General features: G+C 30.7%; 1 long non-coding RNA gene across 1 annotated transcript; it reads right to left on the bottom strand.

Moving 5' to 3' along the window:
- Positions 1-807: 807 nt before the first annotated feature.
- Positions 808-2,645, bottom strand: LOC11432548 (uncharacterized). Its single transcript, XR_003006909.2, has 3 exons — positions 2,240-2,645; positions 1,937-2,141; positions 808-1,128 (listed from the first exon to the last, which is right to left on the bottom strand). It is a non-coding gene; the product is annotated as an uncharacterized lncRNA (long non-coding RNA).
- Positions 2,646-17,956: the final 15,311 nt, after the last annotated feature.

Below are 17,956 nucleotides of genomic sequence, written 5' to 3'. Positions count from 1 at the left end.
AGAAATTATATTAAATTATGAGACTAAATTATTTCTCTTATAAATTTTATCATTTATGTGTCTCCAAATATTTTTTTTATTTTATGTTGTGTCCAAATCTCTACTAACAATATATGAAAGTTAAAATGAGACCAAGGAGTTATCTCCCTCCCCAACAAACCGACACTAGTTTTCTCTCTCTACGTTTTCTCCTAGAGTTTATTCATTGAGGGTGGTTTTGGATCAAAAGTCATGTTATCTTGTACCCTTAGGGCACATATTAGAAAAAGGTATTTTCATATTTACCAAGTTTCCTTCCTTTTTTTTTCTAGACATATTTCATATAGAATCAAAGAAGCATGTTAATACTAGTTTGAGACAAATTTGGGACAAATTCAATATTAGAAACTAAATAAAATCATATTATTTTAGATATATTTCAAATAAGTTTAACATTCCATTTTTATTTGAATTATTTTAAGGCAATTTAAAAAAAGAATAAAATGTTATAAGATCGCATTTCTTTTTTTTAGAAACGGCTAATATTATTCACTCCGAGTGTGTGAGAGAAGCACACTAAAAAACTCGCGAAAAAGCAAACAGAATTACAAAGGGCTCAGAAATAGCAGAAACCCAGCACACAAACGAACAGGAACACCGCAAAGACAGACAAAACAAAAACACAGACAGCAAAAACACCAGCAGCAACCGATTTTGTAGCAAACAAAAACATGAGGCTGCCATATACCCTCCTGCCCAAACCTGCAACAGATCACCGCAAATTTTCAAGGCATACCCAAGCCTCAAACATATGTCTCCGAAAAGAGCCTGTTTCCAGCTCAATTAAATACCCCCCATATTTTCTTGAATGTGATAATAGCAGCACATTCCATTAATTCAATTGGAATGACATATAAAGTACCTGAAAACTCAAAGCTACTGCATTCTAACATAAATTCTAATTTATATTTTTCACTATGCTCATACACAATGCAGTTACTTCTCTATTTCTTACAAAACCTCATATTACAATGTATCAAAAAGCAAACATGTTGAAGGGGAGTTACACTAAATCAAAAACCAGTCAAACTCATTCCCTAATGTAGAGATGGAGATCATACAATACTTCAAGCCATTTCTAGCTGTCACCTGAAGACATAGAAAGTAATCAATTTCTCAAACTTGTTAAAAAGGTTTTTCCAATATTTAGCAAAAATACTCTACAAGACACATATTATGAAATAGCAAAACAGCACCTAATTAAATTTAATATTGAATAAAAAGCAAGCAGCTCACTTCACAATTTGCAAAAATATAGAATTATAGATTATCACAAACAGAAGATGGAAAAAAGTTTTCAAAAATCCAAGGATAGGAGATACAAAAAAGGCAAGTTAGTAGTGTTAGAACACTTGAATATTTTGTGACACTTGAATATTCTAGTTAACATTGTTCCAAATGCAGTTATAGCTTATAACAATTTTATTTTAATTTTGTAGAGAACTTTATTTTATGAGCACAATTAAATGGACATGCCAAAACAAGACAAAAATGAATTACCAATGGATAGAAATGTCATTTATCTTATTGTGAATGGCTTTAGAATGCAATGATGCAATGAAGATCCAATAAAGATGGGTTATACTGAATTTTGGTAAAAGTTTATTGTTGGGACTTGGAGGCAGATGAATCAAACTATTACATAGTGTGGGAAATGACTATAACTGAATTCTTAACAGTATGTTAATAAATCCGTTTAGCTTTAACAGAGTACACCCAAAACATAGTGTGCATAAAAGTTATCAAGCAACACATAATGCTTATAACTAAAAGTGCTTTTAACTTAACTACAAAACAGAATAAGATTTTCAACTATAAACTCTATTAACTACAAATGTGAAGTGTGAACAACTATTATTACTGGAGAATAGAGATTAACACATGTATAATGAGTTACCAAGATGAGTGTAGCAATTGCCTGAACAAGCTGATGAAGCAAAACACCTTTCACAACAGCTTTAAAGGGCACCAAATTCTTCTTTTCTTCATTTTAAGGTACAAACTCAACAACCCCTGATAGCCCCTTGAAATATTTATGAACTATGTATGCAGCATAATAATACCAGCATTCACATATCTCCATTATTTCAATTGTCATGTATCTGAATGTACAACAAAAGCATAATTTCTCAGTACAGACACATTTTTTGTTTCACATTTATACTCAAATTCTCAATTCTTGTCATTGAGGCTTACTCACCAGGTTGTGCTTGAGCTTAATTTTTCTGTCCCCTTTTGAACCTTTGCTAATTGCTTTCTTTGCAAAAGTTGTAGCAACACATAATGAAGGAAGATGGTGCAGACTAACTTGGAACTGAACCGAGCAAATGGCTTGTGTTGGAACTGAAAGCTTTGATATGAGATTGAGCGTTAGGAACATAAAGCTTCAATTGAGATTCACGTTTGAATGGGGGAGAGGAACGAGATGCTTTGGTAGGGGAGAGTGAGATTGTGGATTTCAATTTGGGGGAAAGTGGATTGTGGGTGAGAGTGGTGGAAATTTAGGTGTCAGATTGGGGGAAAATGAAATTGATGAATAAAATTGGATTTTAGGGTTTTGAAACTATGGGAGGGAGAATGAAATTGCAGAAGCGGGAGTATCAAAATATTTGGCCAAATTTTGAATTTGAGTCAAATTTGAAGGGAAAAAGGAAAATAAAATCAGCGAATCTGAGAGAGGGAAATGAAAAGGTATTCTTCCATGGTCACAGGACCAAATCAATAGTGTTTTGACACACACACATAAAAAAAATTGTCCTTAAAATATTTAATCATTTTTTTTATCAATTTCCTTTATATTATTAAAAAAAAATATTTCTTTATGTGTGTGTGACCAAACAGTTTTTATTTGGTCATGTGACCATTTTAGAATTTCTCGAAAATGAAAACTGAAAATTGAAAAAGTTAGCGCTCAAAGAGTCCTCCTTTTCTCCCGTATAAATAAAGAGGGAAATGAAATTTGGTTATTTTGGAAGAAGAGGGAAAATGATTCATGAAATTTGGTTATTTGAAGAGGGAAGATGAAATTGAGTAAAAGTAATTTTGACCATAAAAAAGTGGATTAGTGAATTTGAGTTTTTTTATTTTGTTTTAGTGAAAACTAACAACCGTTTGCTATAGTTTTTTTTTAATAAAAAATCACTTTTAAAAAAATAAAAAAAATATTTTTAGGAGTATTGCATTTGTTCGATACAGTTTTTGGAAAAAATTAGATTTAAAGAAAATTCAAAAAGAGCTTCAAATAAGATACTATTAAGAAAGAACTTGTTACAAATTCAATTAAAATCAATCAGACCGTTGAAAACGACCTTAGTAGACCTAAGAGGATATTGGAACTGGAATTTCTCAGATCGGATTCTCGGAAGTTAGTCAATCCGACGAATTATCGTCTCAGAAACTAGTCAACTTAGCAACTAGTTTACTACGAGGACCTAAACGTGGCTAGAATTTGAACGGTAGCAAGGAAAATCAATCAGACCGTTCAAAATGACTTTCGTAAAACTAAAAGGATAGAGAAATTTGAATTTTTCAGATCGAGTTCCAAGAAGTCGATCGGACCAACTATTCCCTAGAATACTAGTCAACTTAGGAATTGGTTTACTTTGGGGACCTAAACGTGCCTTTAATCTGAACTGCAACAAGTACAGTCAATCCGACCGTTCAAAATGACTTTCTTAGACCTAACGGGATATAGAAACTTGATTTTCTTAGATCGGGTTCCCGGAGGTATGTCGATCGGATGAACTATCCCCTCCAAAACTCGTTAACTTAGGAACTAGTTTACTCTCGGGACCTAAACGTGGCTATCATCTAGATAGCAACAAGTACAATCAATCCAACCGTTCAAAATGACATTCTTAAACCTAAAAGGATATAGAAACTTGAATTTTTCAGATCGGGTTCCCGAAAGTAAGTCGATCGGACGAACTATTCCCTCATAAACCAGTCAACTTAGGAACTAGTTTACTCCGGGAACCTAAACATGTCTATAATCTGAACGACAACAAATACAATCATTCCGACCGTTCAAAATAGCTTCCTTAGACCTAATAGGATATAGAAACTTGATTTTCTCATATTGGGTTCCCGGAGGTAAGTAGATCGGACGACTATCCCCTCAGAAACTAGACAACTTAGGAACTAGTTTACTTGGGGGACCTAAACGTGCCTATCATATGAACGACAATAAGTACAATCAATCCGAACGTTCAAAATGACCTTCTTAGACCTAAAAGAATATAGAAACTTGAATTTCTCATATCGGGTTCCTGGAGGTAAGTCGATCGGACGAACTATCCCCTTAGAAACTAGGCAGCTTAGGAACTAGTTTACTTCAGGACTTAAACGTGCTTATCATCTGAACAACAACAAGTACAATCAATCTGACTGTTCAAAATGATCTTCTTAAACCTAAAAGGATATAGAAACTTGAATTTTTCAGATAGGGTTCCTGAAGGTAAGTTGATCTGACAAATTATGCCCTTTAAAAAAAAAGTTTGATTAATTCATACTTTTAGAGAAATGTTACGTTGAACAAAACATTCGTATGATAAAAAAACAAGTAGAAAATGTTGTTATGAAACTCAAAAAAAGACAATATTAATTTCATTAATTTTTTTAATTGTTTATATAAGGAAATAAATAAATACGGTAAATTGGAATAAATGTGTTTTTTTTTTTTTTTATATTGAGGAGAAGAAAGACAAAAGAAGAAAAGAAATAAATATAATGTGAAATGCAACAAAATAACTCCAATGGGATGCTTAATCTGATGGTTTGAAGAATCTAATAAAACTATCCATGGTGGAACATATTGACCAACTGGTCCATGGAAGAAGGTGTCCTAAATACACTAAGAAAGAAATAGGAACTTACATTTTTCTTATAGACAAATTGATAAGACAAACTATCCCCACAGAAACATAGGCAACTAGGAAGACCATTCATCTGACGACTAAAACGAAAAATTTGATTGCCGAATTTTAAATTGGTATGTCGTTCTTAATCCTCTTTGGAAAACCCAAATAAATAATTCGGAAACACACAACAATGATGATAAATTTTAAAATAATAATAATAATTTAGTCACATCACTTAATATCGTTTTTTTTAAATTTATCATTAGTGTATGTGTGTTCAGATAAATTTTATTCTGACTTGCTTTATATACAAACCCAAAATTAAATTAATTTAATCATTAATTTTTTGCTCACAATTCAAAACCGGCAATAGGAAATAAGTAGAATAAAAATCCAATAAATGAATAATTGAATGTGTGGTGAAGTTGGTGTTATTTATGGGTTATTCTGTCATAGGTCGGCTGTTCGAGACATGTGATGTTAATATTTTTATGTTTTTTTTTTAAACTCATCTTCTTCGCCCGTAGTCTTTTAAATGGGTTTTTTGACCCGCGAAACGACCCGACCGGATCTCCCTTGGTACACAATGAAATTCAACTATTTTTACGCAGTTTTGATCGGAATTGAATGGCATGAAGAAATCACAGACTTATTTTTCAAATCCACAAGCTAATCGCAGATTTTATTTTTTAGGGTTCTTTTAAAAAAAATGATTCATTCTACATCACCGAATTGACTACTTTTCACTGTAACAGTTTCGATTCAGCATCTATGAAACCCATATCAATTTGAGAGCTAATTATTCTCACCAGAAATCTCAAACTGTACAACAAAATATGGGTTATGGGTAAAACTGAAACAATTGAGAGCTCAATTTCTTCAAACTTTGAATATATTTATACGAATTTTGTAACCGTAACATAAGATTTGAGGGAAGAAATGAAGTTTGGACGGCGGAAACTCTACATTAATTTGATTTTTGCCATTTTTTTTTTTATCAATTCGCGTAACATATGGGAATAGGAAGCAAGAGATTCATATCTAGAGTTGTTGCTGAGATTAGCAATTTATTAAATTCCTTGTATGAATTTTGTATTAATGGTAAAGAAATAATCAATTTAATTTGAGATTTTCTCATGCTTTTAATTTCTGGGTTGATAAGATTGTGAATCCCTAAAAAAAAAAGATTGTGAATTGTGAAGATGAATCCCAACACTTTTTTTTCAGGATTACACATAAAATTAATGAGTAAATGTCAATGGTTAAATAAAAATTTGAAATAAAGAAGGTAAATTAATGTTGTTGTTAATGCCCAGAATTAATAAAGAAGGTAAATTAACACTCATGATTATTATTTACTTTGCGTAAAATAAAATTTAGGGAAAAAAATATAAGCTGTTTATTTATTTAAACTTACAAATTGTATAATAGAAAAGTTTATTATGTGGGGCAAATGTGCAATAATCAAAACTATTGTGGTGTGTCTATAATAACATTAAACACAACATTAGGGGTCAATGTCAAAAACTCAATAAAACCTGGAAAACTGGTTATTGTATGTATTTTTATTTATTTTCATTTTTGTGCACCATACCAAACAATATGCACTTTGGTAGGCTAGATGGCACCATTTTTTGGTTATCTCTTTCCATTATAAGATATTTGTATACAATTATAAGAAGAAAGGATTAAAGAATGAATTAATTTAAATAGCCCACCTCATTTCATGTTGAGAATATGAATGGAAAGAAATGGTAGTAATAAAAAAATGGTATCAATGGAAAGAAATGGTAGTAATAAAAAAAAAAGTTAGAAGGTGAAATTGTAATCGAAAGTTGTAATGGAAAAGAGGCAGAAGAAGTTACATTTGTTTTTATCAAAAAAGAAGAAGTTACATTTTTATTTTGAATTTCGGTAACCAACTTCACTTCAAACAGTTTATTTGTCTTTGGAATATTTGCAATTAATTAGGGGTAAAATAGGAAAGAAAATAGGCTACACCAAAAGAAAGTATTGCCTTTATTAATAGGTATAGATTAATAGGTATAGATTAAAAGTTACAACCTCTCTATATTGTGTGTGTCTTCTTAGGGAGGTGAATTTAGTTTAACCTTTATTTAAAGAAGGAAGTGTAGTTTATTTTAACTTTTAAAAAGAAGTACTTAAATCGTGTTCTAAAATTGAAGTACGTACTACATGTATAAATGCAACACAATTTATAGGCCACAACATTTAACAACTTTACATTTTCAAAGATGGTTCAACCCAATCAAGGCATTCAAATTTTAATCATTCATCAAACATGCATTAAAAAAAAAACTTTCATCTTTCCATCTAATTTGCTTTTGAAATAATGGCCAACACCACTGAGTAAGTTTCTTATTGTGTAGTCCTTCATCCAACCATAATCTCATCCACAATGGTGAATTGAAACTAATATATGTTTCAACATTCCACTTTTTTATGCAAATCTTTCCTACCGTATGTCGGAACCTCATTTTCTCAGGTTTTTATCTTCTCTAGGGTTTTCACAGCAAAATGGCGTAGAAATGAATAAAACAATAAAAAGATCACAATCTTTTTTTTTTTTTTTTGTGGGAAAAAAGATCACAAACATTTTAGTTCTAAAATAGCTACGCCTGAAAACGTACCATAAAGTAAAAACACAATCCAAAATTTCTTATGAATAGGACCACATAACTATAAGGGACAATTTTTATTTCATTAATCCTGCCGGAAGAAAAAACAGAAAAACATTAACAATTTTATTCTCCATAATGAATAGCTGCAAAATCCAGTATGAGAATAGACGGGCAATGACGACAGGACCCCTTTGTCAATTTGGCCACTCCATGGTTTATGTGAAATACTTTTCATGGCCACATTTTTTAAACCCCAATTTCGTACCCATGCATCTTAAGAAAATTAAGGATAGAAAAGTGAGCGAAAAGCTAATTAAGAAACCTGTTATGAGCACTAACTGTTTAAGGAACCATTCTTTGTGGATGACAAAAGTCAACAACAACATTTAATTGCTCAAAAGAAACAACATTTCTCTAGGAATTCCAATCATCGGTCACCAAATCCTTTCTGAAGTGTGTCGTACATAAAAACCCGACCTACAAGCACCGAAGTTGGTGTTTGTATTTTACCTGTTGCACATTACCCTAGAAAAAGAATGCGACCCGATGTCCCTGGTTCCCTATCTCACTATCTAGGCCACGCCTCCCCTACAATAATGAAGGCAAAAATTGAAGAACAAATTTTTGTTGAGAACATAATAGGAAAGAAATGAAGGATATAATAGAAACAATGGATAAATATAAATTCGCTAAAGAGTTGTTTATTGCACTGAAACTGAAATCAAAAGAAAAATGCATGCACCATGGAACATTCAGGAAACCGCTATTGGTGGGTTGTTTCTTCATGACATGAGAGCAATATTAAGTATGTGCTTATAAATTACTGTAATTAGCAATATAAGAGATGTCCATTTGAGTTAGCAACAAGATCATAATAAATGATCAAGTATTCCATTGCAAAATTTAAACATGACGTACCAAAAAGTGATGGAGAAGTTAGAAGCAAACAATGTCATTGAGGGGCCTTTCTCTGAATAATTGTTTAATAAATTGTGTAGAACTAAACCATTCAATTGTGAGAAATAGAATGGAAGCAGTTGTTTTTTTATGATTGTTTCTGCAACTGTGAGAAAGAGAAGGTAGCAATTATGTTTTTGTGAGTGTGATTAGTGGTTAAGTCAGATTTTTTTCAAAGAAAAACACGGTAGTTATGTTTTGGTGTGTGATTAGTGGGTAAAACATATATTTTTTTTTAATAATTGCCATCAAGTAAAGGCATTTTGGGATGTACAAAAAAAGGCTACATCAAAAAATAGTACTGCCTTTATTAATAGGTATAGATTAACTGCGTTTTATCTCGATTACCCTGTTACTATTACTACTAGTTAGTCATCTGTGTTGGTTAACACCTCCAACTGGCACCCCCTTAAATTTTCTTCTCCATGATCCACTGGAGAAGCTTCATGCTTATCAAACAACAAGGACTGAATGATATTCATGTGTATTGCAACTTGAGATTAATTTCCTTGTTACTGTGACCGTGTCTTCTAGTGTTGAAAGAGAGATTGGGTTTCCCTCAAAGCAAATCCAAGATTGCAGTGGGAAAAATCATGTGATTTTTGTAAATTGGCAGTTGATGTGGCTATAGAAAACAAAATGGATGGTGGCTGTGCATAAGAACTATGAAAATTGAAGAATGAAATCTAAGAATGATGTTGAAAATTAAGGATTATAGAGCTGCAATTTTACTGATCATCAAACAAAAAAATTGATGGAGAATCTTGTATAAAATCCGATATTGATCTTGAAAATTAAGGATATTTTATTGATTTGACGTTAGTTAACAGAGCTAGAAGAAACCAACCTACTAATTGAAAAACTAACGCAAGTTATGACCTGGATTTTTAATCCACTTGTCCTTTTATTAGTGGGTAACATGATAAACAGTATATAGGTACCGTTTGGCCAGACTTTTTTTCGGTCTAAAAGTTACTCTAAAACAAAGCTCTTTAAGAAAAATGTTAAAGCTGTTTGGTTTCTTTATTTTTTTTTTAATTCTAAAGTTATTTTTAAGTTAAAAGCTGTTTGGCAAAATATTGTACAAAACTTTGAATTTATTATTTTTTGGTGGTGTCTGGGGTTCGAACCCGGGACCTTGCATATATTTATGCATTGTCTATAAATAAAAAAACTTTGAATTCATTATGAATTAACATAATAAATAAAAAAATGTCTAAAATATTTTTTGAAGGGAAAAAATGTTTAAAATATAAAAGATATATTTTTACCAATACTATATTTACTCAATGACGTTTATTTTGTGTAACATGAATACAAATTTGTATCATCATATAAACGACTTGTTAAATATTTGAATATGATAAATAATTTAAGGAGGCTCAAATAATAACATAAATAATATCAAAGTAGTTTGGAAAATTAAAAACAATAATCATTTTTTTTTAAAAGACATAAATCATCACAAACTCAAATATTTCTACTCTCCATCAACACAACTCCTATTTGATTTCTAACTTTATTCATGTAGCCTCCATCTTGCACTCTTCCTGGATTATATGAACTGATTTCTTCATTTATATTGCTTTCTTCGTCACGCTCAATCATATCTATAATATGTATATGTGTGTGTATATAATGAGAATAATTGGTTTTTTCTTTTCCAATTATACTCTATAACAAATTTTGTTATAAGAATACCATATTTTTAGTGTTGGTCAAAAAGATAAGAATTTATATATATAATATTATATTTGTTACATTGCTGGTGTCATTGAAAAAGATATGTTTAGTTTTTTTAATAAGAAAAAGATATGCATAGCTTGTTACAATACAAATGTGTAAATTATATATAAGTATAATTTTTTTAGGCAACTACACTTGTACTCTTAATTAAAATCAAAATTTTATAAAAATAATTATACGCATTACACAACACTAACAAAAATTATACGCATTAGCATAACAAAAAAAAAAAAAAAAACAGAAAGAGGAACATAAAGTATTACTCTAAACACTAATGTGTGTGTGTATTTCCGTGGTTGAAGAAAGGGAATAAAAATATTCGGTGTCATTCATTGACAGCGTGAATACAAATATTTGCGTGGTTGTGATGATCAAAAGATATTGAAATTAATATATAAGTGATAAAAAGATAATAAAATTCCTTAACAAAATAGATAATAAACTTAAATGGAACCTCATTAAAAAATTAAATGGACCGGTTAAAAAAAATAAAAAAAAAAAAAATGGATGAAAAAAGCGTATTGAAAAAATAAAACAAAAGGTTGCCGGCGGGAGTTGAAGAGAGGTGCTTGTGAAATAAATTGGGGAGAAATAGTTTTTTGAAGTAGCATTCAACAACTTTTGGTTAAAGCTCATTCCATTCAATTTTATACATTCTAAAAAAAGTACTCTTTTTCGAAGGTACTTTATTGATATTGTGTTTGGCCTAGCTTCTCCTTAAAAACGTAGAAAAGCTGAAAAAAAGTCGGGCTAAACGGTACCATAGGGTACCGTTTCTAAGTTTTCTCCATAAAAATTTAGATGTATCATTTAATGTGTCTGATTTCTAATAGATTTGACTGAAAGCGAAAAACCAAATCAAATCGAAAAACTATCCGACCTTCTCCGGTTCTGTTCAAATCCAAATTGAATCGAAGCAAATTGAACTAGTTGGGTTCGATTTTTAATTTTTAATTTTAAAATCCAATGAACCAAACTTATACTAACACCACCCTCATATTTTACTACTATCCCTCCTCACACCCTCATATTTAAGCGCAACATTTTGATACTCCAAGTCCATCAAAATATCTCACACTTCCTTAACAGTAGGGATGGGCAAAAGAACCACAAGCTGAACCAAATCGCGAACCAAACTGAATCAAATTGAAATTAACCGAACCATTTAAGTGGTTGAAGAACCTAGCCAACAATTTAATAACAATTATTGGACAATAATCGAACTGTTTTGAACCAAACTGATATGTTTTGAGCCGAACCAAACCATTAGCAAAACACAAACTTCATATTTTAATAATGAAGTTTTATTTTCCCTTTCATCATCGTGCATTATCATTGGAATTTATTGATGTTTTTGTTGATATTCCTAAAATACAACTAGTAAAACCACACATTTGGTCATAGTTTAAATATAATTAGGGTCTTATTAACAAGTGCCCTAAGGGTATTGTTTAAGGAACCCATAAAAGGAAATTATGTCTTGAAAATATAAGTCAAATATTTATTAAAGTCACAACGGTACAATTTTCAATGCAAAAGTTGCTACTTCTATATGCTTAAACATGCCCTTAGGACACTTGTTAATATTTTCCATATAATTAATAGAAAATCTTAATACCATTTTGAGAGGATTAAAATTTTTAACATCTGTGGCACAATTCCAATTTATGAAAAAGAACAAAAAGAAAAAAAACAATTTAGTTTTCAAAAGGATAAGAAAATACATTTTGGTTCAAAATATTATTTTAGGTTGGTCTTTTTTGGTTCATAGACAACAAAATGGTTAACCAAACCATAACTTTGGTTAAGTTCGGTTACTCACAAAGCTCATATAGATCGGTTCAGTTTTTCAAATGGCTGAAACAGTTTAGTTCTATTTGGTTAGTTTTTCTTCCAAAACCGTAACATGTCCACCCCTACTTATGAAATGGTTGGAGTTTTGAAGTAAATCATATGTGTATGTACCATGCAATTATAGCCAAGATGCTTTCCTACTAATTCTATGGTATAATTGGAATAGTCTTTTTTTTTTTTTTTTTTGTGTGAATAACAAATTGCTGTAGTTGATTCCTTTTGCGTGGGATCAGAGAGAAATGCAACATTTCTTGTCTAGCTGTTTTGGAACATAATTTTGTTAATTAAGTTGAACTTACATTTCTTGCATGGTTTGTTGACGGGGTTATTAAAATTAGTGATTGTTTTATAAAATTGATCAATTGCTGTTATATGTACTTGTGCAAAGGGTTTTTGTCTAGCTTATTTTTTAAATTTGTATTTCTTTTCATAACTTCATGGATATAGTTATTTCTTCAATTTCTTAACGGGTTTTATTTAAGAATAAGGAAGGAAAAAGAAGGAAAATGATAACAGAGAAGAATGTTGATATTTTATTTAAGAATGAGGAAGAAAAAAGAAGGAAAGTTTTAATTTCAAATTAACCAATAAACCAAACTAAATTGACCGTTCAGTTTTGTTCAACTCCTCTTTAAAAATCATTGAAAACTGAACCTAACCAAATCGATATAAATGGAGTAAGTCGGTTTCGACACTTTTTTTTTTCTTCCGAAAATCAAACCAAACAAGTTGGTGGTAATTGGATACAAGTATAAATTTTAAGTTGGATACGTGTGGATATATAACTTGTTGGTCCAACTCAATTAAGTGCCAATAACCAACCATTTAAATATGAAAAGTTTTTTATACTCTTAAGTTTTTGTTGGGTATCAATATTTTGTAGGTAAAATTAATTCAAAATTTAAATTAACTACTCTAGATATACAAGTTAATTATTAGATTTCCAAAAAATGAAGTAAATGATTAGATGTTGAGTTTCATACTCAACAAAACACTAGATATTAAAGTGTGCACGTTAAAATATACTAATTTATGAATAAAGTTACAGAAAAAATTGCACATCAAAGAAGCAAAAAACTTAGTAATAAAACGTTTGCTTGCATAGTAATTTTTCCCAAAATGGATGAATGCCAATCCAATTAGACTATAACATGAATGAAAAAGAATAAAAGTCAATAACCACAACATGCATATTCCATAGCAATAGCATAGAAGTTTATTGAGCAGAAATGAATGAATTGAAAAGGACTAATAGAAAGTCACTTTTCTGTTTGGAGGGACCATTACACTCCTTCTGCAAACAACTGAGGGATGAGACAGAACAGGAAGACCCCATTGAGTAGGTAGAACAATAACTGGATAACTGTTTTCCATGTTCATAATTTTGTTCACAATATCATTGTAGATTCTTACAATTCTAGTTGAATAGAGCATTGTAGAGAAAAACTTCCTAGAACGTGATAACCTTAGACCACGTAGTTTTCCATTCAAAGACTTCACCCAAATGCAACGTTTTCCTACTCTCATCATCCTTTTACTTGTTAACTTTTCATAGCCAAATCTCATGCGTTTGGTAGCCAAATACTGCAAACTCATTTGCAACATGGTACTGACAGTGTTAATTAGTGGTTTAATGAACAAGCAAGAGCTGAATTAAACATCTTATATAACACATTGTTGCCACCATGTTCCAATGAGTAGAGACAAAATTACATCATTTTAAACATGAAAACACATGGTTATAAATCAATCACGTTGTATATTCAGAGTCTATAACTTGTTCTGTTATTCTTAGAAATCCAAATTAATTATAGTTGGTGGGTAAAGGAATATTTGATGCATGTGCAATGATTGGTGGTATAATGCTAAAGCCAATCATTTGTTTAGCTATGGAATGTATGTGGCTGTTAATTTGGTAGCAAAGAAATATCTAATTAATTTAATTCAAGTTTGTTTGATAGAAACTGTCACAAAATCAAGTCAATCAACTTTTAGTTTAATTTGTTCTTTTATTTTATTTTTAGCATAAAGTTTTAGTGCCTACTAATTACTCTTAATGTTTAGTCTATGATTTAAGTATCTTATTTTTGACTGATGACTTAACCAACCATTTTCTCTAATGATTTCTTTTCAAAAATTCTATTTCTAAAAGGGCAAGCTGGTATCCTACTTTGAACCTAGCTATATTCTTAGATGGACCCTACTTATGGCTTATAATCTGTGCTATTAGTCCAAATTCCAGAGCGGCATAAATAAAGAGTAGCCACAGGTTCTTTTATATGACCATAAATAATTATGGCATTTGTGAAGACATTGTATATGCATAAAAGAGTTGAACAACCTCCTCCAAATAGGTAATGACACAGGAGAGGACAATTCCACTCACCTCTCAAATTGACTAATTGATGAACTGTCTAATCTTCTTGGGTATCCACTATAATTTACTGTGAAGCCATTTTCTTCTCTTTTTGCTCATAATAAATTTAGGATGAATGGATCATGTTTCTCATTTCAAATGAGAGAAAACCTCTTAGACTCGAAGCACTTTTTTTCTTCTTAAAATATAAACAAATGTAAAGGAGAAAACTCCTGTAAGAGCATAAACAATTACAAATCATAAGTACAACAACTATTCAAGTCAAGTAATAACGGAGACAAAGAAACTCTCCCACAATAAAACAAGAGCGAATACAAAAAATACAACAAAAAAAACCATCTAACCTTCTATCAGAATCAACCCAACCCCGTTCAAAACAGGGAGAGAACTAAGAGAAAACCCCACGGTCAATCAACCCCAAACATCCACCGCATAATACTATTGGTGCTAAAACATAATGAGTTCATGATCTCACTCATAGAAGGAATAGGTGTGACCAAAAGTTTTTCTAAAAATCATTTTCAAGAGGTGAATTTAACCATATCCATCAACTAGAGCACAAACGTCTCTTATCCTAAGAAGATGTGAGCATTTCAAAATCTCCACAAGTACCACATAATAGATTGCCAAATTAATAAAAAAACCTAACCTCTTCTTTTTCCCCCACAAGGACCACATTTAATATTTACATTTACCTCTCCCTCCAAAGATGTATGTGGTCCATATTATGAATCATATACATCATTAATTAGGTGAACTTAAAAAATCATATACATCATTAATTGAGTGAACCTAAAGTAAAATTTGTTTATATTTTGAAACGGAGGGAGTATTAAATATAGGCGCATTAAATTCACACTAATCTCCAGCTGTATATAGTCAACGATCCATATCATTATAGGTGCTGATGTTCAGTTATATGCCTTCCTAAAATTACTCTAGCAATATCATTGTACATTATTTGTTATTATTAGCATTACTAGGCGTCATTAATTTTGACCAATTTGTACTGTAAACTAGCTGTATATATTTGCACCTATCACCTATTATCAATGAAATATTATCGAATTCTATTTCTCTATACTAAAACTATTCAATTTTAGGCCAACTTCTGATAAAAATAAATAGTGACTCCCCGAAATATTATTATCAATTGTATATATCTTTAAAGGAATTATATTATCATTCTTTGTTTATCAAAATTGGTTATTATTTTGTAAATATATATGTCAAAAGGCCTCGCATTTTTGTAGTGTCTTATATGAAATAGTACTAATAATACTTACCATCCGCATGGAACAAGGAATTGATTCTAGCGATGAATTGAATCTTTATTTTGTGTAAATCATGCATTCTATGCGCATAAAAACGAATCCATCAAGTTTTGTAGTATTCAAATAGATGGTAAAAAAATTTAAGAGTTTTAACTTTTAAGCTTGTTGTATGTGTAAGGTTGAATTCGAACCTAAAATATTAGTTAAATTAGAAGAGACTTATATCTTCTTATTTAAGTGTTATTAAATATCGATGAATTGAGTTTAACTAAATATATTAAACTTCCACGAAGGGACCGCCAGGGACGGACTCAGGTTGTTGTTTGTGTGGGCAATAGCATGTAGTTAATATTGAAAAACAAATTATTTTATAACTTAATTTACTTAAGAAATAAAGTTATTATTTATATATATAAACCATTATTTACAGTTGAATAGAAGGCAAGCGGACAACAAGCTGCGCCGCTAGACCTTTTCGGATGGCAAAACCAATCCTCGTAAACACAACATTCATGGACCTAGGAGATTTGACATTGTTATGCATGAACTTTTGAACTCTATGTAGAAGGCTAACAGCCTCTGGTGCTTGGAAACCGAAAGTGTCAAAATCAAATGGTATAAAAACATGTTGATTGTCAGAACACACTTTCCCGTGTTTGGTCACCTTACTTGACGCAACTTTTAGGGTTGTCTGTCCTACGGAAAAAGGCCCGACACCTAATCCTACAAGTGGTGAAACCCCAGTCAAGTCTACACATGCATGTTTTCCTCCTACCCATTCGTACATCATAACATCCGCAGGCCTGAGTGTTGATCTTCTTTCTAGCGGGTCAGTCAGGAAGTTCACAGACGTCTCCTTCTTCACTGATACTCCTGCCCGTCTGAATATATCAAAAAGTACATCCCTAACAAAGTCGTGTCTGTACTGAAAGCCGGGAAGTTCCTTACAATGAACGGCATGCTCCCCAAAAGTATCCATACACGTCTTACAATAAACAGGACACACCTCATCAATAGGAAATAGTGGAATCATAAGACGATATGTTACTATAATGTTAAATGTTATAACAGAAAGAAAGACCTATGTTGTAGATCGTGACTCTACGTGTTTTGATTTTATTTTATAAAATATGTGAGATGGTACTATAATAGTCTTTAAATATATTAAGAAAAGATTACAAAAATAAACTTAAATGTGTCTTTTAATTTTATTTTTTTAACAAGATGTGTCTTTTATAAGTTTTTTTTGGGTTTTTAAGTAAATATGTCTTTAGTTGGTTAATTAAGTCTTCAATTGTAGTTTTGGTTGGTCAAATTTCATCCATATTATTAAAAACAAAAAAAATTAATTTAGAAATGTGTTTGTATTTTTTGATGAATATAGATATTATACTGATTCTCTCAAAAAATGATATTATCCTGACAATAGGTCAAAAAAAATGAGGGCAAAGTCCATAAAATGGAAAATTTTAAAAAGAGGGAATCAAGTTACTTTCAGAATTTTCACAAAGTTATTATGTTTAATAACTCATTAAAAATATTGAATTTATTGGCATGTTAAGTATGAGTTGAAGTTTCCTAAAAAAAAGTATGAGTTAAAGTTATACATTGGATAAAAAAGTTGATAAGTATTGTATTAAGAACATATAAGTTATAGGGTGATATTTGAGGTTTTCATGACCTAACATTGATTGAGAGTGAGCATCTCAAATTCATTAATGACCTCACACTTGAGAGGGAGATTGTTGATATATGTGAGAGTAAGAGTTTCATATAATTGGGACAGTAATGTTGAGCGACATATATACCTATGTTTTAAGATCTTAGGTCATGTGATGATCCTTAGACTTCGCTCGTGACACATCAAGATTCTACTAAATCATAAAGTTGAATATTCTAATAAGATCATAGTAACAAATGTCTTAATAACACGTATAAAATATAGAAATTTAACATTAAATATAAAATAAAAAAATTAAACTTTTCCAATACAATGTTTTCATATTTATTTCATTATTAAGTGCCTAAAGATATTTATTTAGCATTTTTCATTCTCATATTCTTGAAAAATGATCATTCACATTTGCCATTAAAAAAAATGACCAATCACATAAAATTGATAGCTTATATTAGTATTTTTAAATAAATTTGTTATACATTTATTTGAAGTTTTTTTTGTTACTACATATATTTGAAGTTGATCAAGTG

This window comes from Medicago truncatula, chromosome 7 (genome assembly GCF_003473485.1).
Source record: "Medicago truncatula cultivar Jemalong A17 chromosome 7, MtrunA17r5.0-ANR, whole genome shotgun sequence".
Lineage (NCBI taxonomy): Eukaryota > Viridiplantae > Streptophyta > Magnoliopsida > Fabales > Fabaceae > Medicago > Medicago truncatula.
The sequence above is the reverse complement of the archived record's forward strand: the minus strand, read 5'-3'. Positions and strand labels throughout refer to the sequence as shown.